Genomic DNA, 4,492 nt, shown 5'->3' with positions numbered 1-4,492 from the left:
TTTATGTATCTATGTTTTTTTATTTTGCATAACATATCTCCCAACAAACTTCTAAATAATTTTTAAATATTGCTCACATATGGTAATTTTTACTTGAAATTATTTAAATTATTGTTAAAATTTACAGGTTCATACATATGAATATATTAAAACTATGAATGTTTTTTATTAATAATTTTTAAACAATTCTAAAGTTGTATCTCAGCTTATTTAATCATCTACAATTGCATCATTTTCACATCACTATCTCATCAAAGTTTAATGTCAAATAAAAACTTACCAACCCTTAGAGGGGAGTTATAAAGGGGGTTATTTCTTTAAAATTTAAGGATGAAAAACATTTTGTAGTAATTGACAGCACTAATTAAAAAATAAATTTCTTGTTTAATTTTTTTTTTTGTAATTAAGGCATTTTGAAAAAGACATAAATATAGCAAAGACAACATCCAGCCACTTTCTTTAATAATATGAATTTATTAACTTTTTAGTAGTTGTGGTAAATTACAACAACATGTATTTTCCTTTTTTAAAATTCAGGTGTTTTTTACTCTCTCGTTTATTTTGTTGCTGTTGTTGTTTTTATCTTTTTTTTAGCAAGTACATACAAGTAATTAGTAAAAATTTCATTTCTTTAAAATTTTTTATGCTGCCGCTGTAGTTGTTGTTTTTGTTTATTTGCAAACTGGTTTAGTAACTGCAGCAGCAACAAAAACAATATGTATTTTTAATATTTCACTTAAATTTTTTCTATATATTATTTTATTATTACCTTTCGCTAAATGAATGAATGCAAAAACAAAAAAACTTATTTCGTTTTGCCTTGGTGCTTCTTTTATTTAATTTTTTTTTGCTGTTTAAACTTTATTTTTATTGTTGTTGTATATTGCTAAAAACCAGCAGGCTGGCAGATTTTGTTTTAATTTATGTTTTTTTATTTATTTATTATAATAGTGTATGAGGGGATTGTTCTTTTTTTGTATTGTGTTTTTGTAGTAGTATTTGTCACACCCGTTAGCAAAAAAAATACAGTATAAAAAAAGTCGTTAATACATATTAACACTTTTGTAAACACTTTATTTAAATAATATTTTATTTATTCGTTTATATTTTTTATTTCGTTATTTTCCACTTGTTTTGAGTTTTTTTATTATCTATTAAATATTTGACAAGTATTAATTCAATTTTTCCATTTATTGTATAGAGAAAAATTAGTAAAACTTTTTTGTTGTTTTTTCTTATTTTTTTCCTTTAATATACAGTGTGAAAATTACTTTTTTCCGCGTTATCTATTACTAACGTCGTTTTCCTCCGGCTTCTGCGTACGAAATAAATTATTTAGTTGTTGGTACGAAAAAATACTACCCTGTTATTGAGATAATTAGCTGCAGAGTTGTATAGGAAAAGTATGTTAAAACAAAGTTGTAGTAAATTGCAATGTCGCCAGATGTGGGGATTTTTTTTAGCAAATTTGAGATTTCAGGTTTTATTTGTGGATTTTCGTGAAATTTGGGGATTTTTATAATTTTGCGCTATTTTTTGGAGTTTCTATATTTTTTTTATTAATATAAATAATTATTTTCATTCTAGTTTAGCATTTTATAACAGAGATAATAAATTCAGAGAATAGTCACGTATATCTTAAAAAGTAAAGTAATTTCGATTTTTCTAATGCTAACACTCAAATTAGTTTATAGTCTCAGCGATCACATATAAAAAAATATAACAAATTTATAATTAATTACCGGCGAACAATTTATTTTTTGTACGAAATTTTGAATACTTTTTGTTCATCAAAATCAAAAATTTTTAAAGGGAGACCATTGCGATTTCTTGTATAACTCAATTTTGATAAAAGCATTATAAAATTTTTAAATTTTTAAGATATCATTGTTTAAGAATTGTTTTCGAATTTGTGTAGATGGGTAAAAATTTGCAAAAATGTTTTTCAAATTAATTTTTAACCAAAAAATCATTTAAATTTATAACAAATATAAAAAATTGCAACCATGAGTACTATAACAAATTGTATGTACCCAACACCACGAAAAACATAAAAAATATATATATTTTTTTTTTCATTTTCATACCAACGAGATATAAACAGCACTGTTTTTGAAACAGACAAACGTCATATCTATTTCTCGTGGCGTTATTTCCATTGATCCCACTGAGCTTAGCAATATTTGCTTGGAAAGACGCACGTACAAGTATTACCGGAACGATTTTGCTGAGATAATCCACCTCTAAGTAGAGTTCTATAAATCGACTTTCGAATAATCGAGCAATCGACTTTAACTCGACTATCGTTTATGAAAAAAGTCGACTTTGTAAGCAAAAGTCAAAATTAGTCGGAAAAAGTAGAAAAAAGTCGGAAAGAGTCGAAAACTCAAAAATAGTATAAAAAATTTAATATATAATCGAAAATTTCAAAAAAGTGGATAAAAGTAAAAAACTCTAAAATAGTCGGAAAAACTCGAAAAAAGTCGAAAGAAGTGGAAAATAGTCAAACAGCTAAAAAAATCGAAAAGTCGGAAAATGACGAAAAAAGTCGGATAAAGTCGAAAAGTCGACTATTTATAAAATATTAAAAGTCGAAAAGTCTAAAAGTCAACTTTTAACTAAATGAAAAAGTCGAAAAGTCTAAAAGTCAACTTTTAACTAAATGAAAAAGTCGAAAAATCGACTTTTCGTTTCAACTATAGAACACTACCTCTAAGTACATAGCATGATCAGTTCATATTAAAAACGGAAATTTGGCTACAGCTACAATAGTAATTAAGAAATACTGAATAAAGAAGCCATTTTGTGTTAGATTTGAATTATTCGAATTTTTAATCAATATTTATTAAATATAAAGTATTAATAATTATAAAGTATTAGAATTAAGATGTATTGAATTCTAAAGTATTAAGTATTTGCAAAAAGCTTTGAAATACCTGTTCAATGATATATAAAATAACCCCATTTATTAACCCATTGAGAACCAATCTCAATATTTCGTATAGGGTTTTTTTTAATAAAAGTGCCTAAGAAATCTATCGATAAAACTTTATTAATATAAGGGAAAATCCCTTTCAATTAATTTCATCAATTAAAATCCGAATGTATTAGAATTTACAAAGATTTATTTAACTTTACAAAATTTACCACTATTTCAATTTATAAAGATTTTGAATTTTAAAATAGTTTTAATTCATCACGATTTTTAAATTGTAATTTCAAATTAATTCGTTTTAAAGATTACATTTTAATCAATTTTACAAAGTTTTTTTACTACAATTTCAAATTCACCACAACATTTCATTTTTTAATTTTAAATAAATGAATTTTCAAACCCTGTGATTTTAAATTTAAAACAGTCAATTTTCTAACATACTCATAGTCATGATAAAAATAAAGAAGGTAGTGTCAATCAAAATTTTTTTTTATCAAATAAGGATTTTTGAAGTTTAGTTTTTTGTGAGCATTATATAAAGCGTTGCCACATTCTTAAAAATGATTTTGATTTTCGAGAAATTTTTTACAAAAAATGTGTAATTTAAAATTTACAATTTAAATAATAATGTATTTGGACTAGCAGTTTAGAAATTTCAGATTTATTTCCAAAAAAATTCGATTGTGATCGGAGATATGTATATACATACCTTAAAACTCAATGTTTGCAGATCAATTAGTATTTTAAAGTTACCTTGTGGTCATTGGCACAGCATTTTTATCCAATCTGACACGTTTTGCATTAACTGAAATATTACTTTTAAGGCAATGGTCGGAGCTCTTTTGGCAAACCTTCTTCGAAAATTTTACATATATCTAGCCAATGTTGTCGTTTGTTGTGTAATGTAGGGACTTTAAAAATATGTTTGCTTAAATTTTTGCAAAAATATTAGGTATTTTCGCAGTTGGGGACTCATTCTTGGTTATTCTTAAAATAATGTTCACAAATTAGCTTTTTAATATTTGAAAATTAAGATCTTCCCTTTAATTCCAATTTAAAAGTAAACGTTTTTATGTTTTTCAACAAATGAATGAAAATTATGTATTAAATTTTTTCTTAAACTTCAAATATATGGGAAAATTTTAAATTAATATGGTACTACTATTTTTTTGAAAACGTCAAAATCCTTAAGCATGTCAGATATAGAATTTTAAAAAATATAGAGAGAATGACACTACCTTCTCTATTTTTACCATGCTCATAGTATAACTTGAAAAAAAACTTATTCCAAATTTAAAGAAATAAGTACAGCGAATATTAGCAAAATACGATAAAAAATAACCCATCACTAATAATTATCGCCGCTTATATGACTACATAATAGCAAAGACAAAAACCAAATAATTTATATTTGGTTTTTGCAACCATGTATTTTCCCTCTTTCGCAAGAAAAACAAGACCAACATTATCCATATTACCATATAACTGTCTCACTCTAACACACTGTATTTACTATGAAAAATGAAAATGTTTCAAAACAACTAGAAAATTTCTTCA

The sequence above is a fragment of the Lucilia cuprina genome, chromosome 5 (genome assembly GCF_022045245.1).
Source record: "Lucilia cuprina isolate Lc7/37 chromosome 5, ASM2204524v1, whole genome shotgun sequence".
Classification (NCBI taxonomy): domain Eukaryota; kingdom Metazoa; phylum Arthropoda; class Insecta; order Diptera; family Calliphoridae; genus Lucilia; species Lucilia cuprina.
This window is presented reverse-complemented; position numbering follows the sequence as displayed.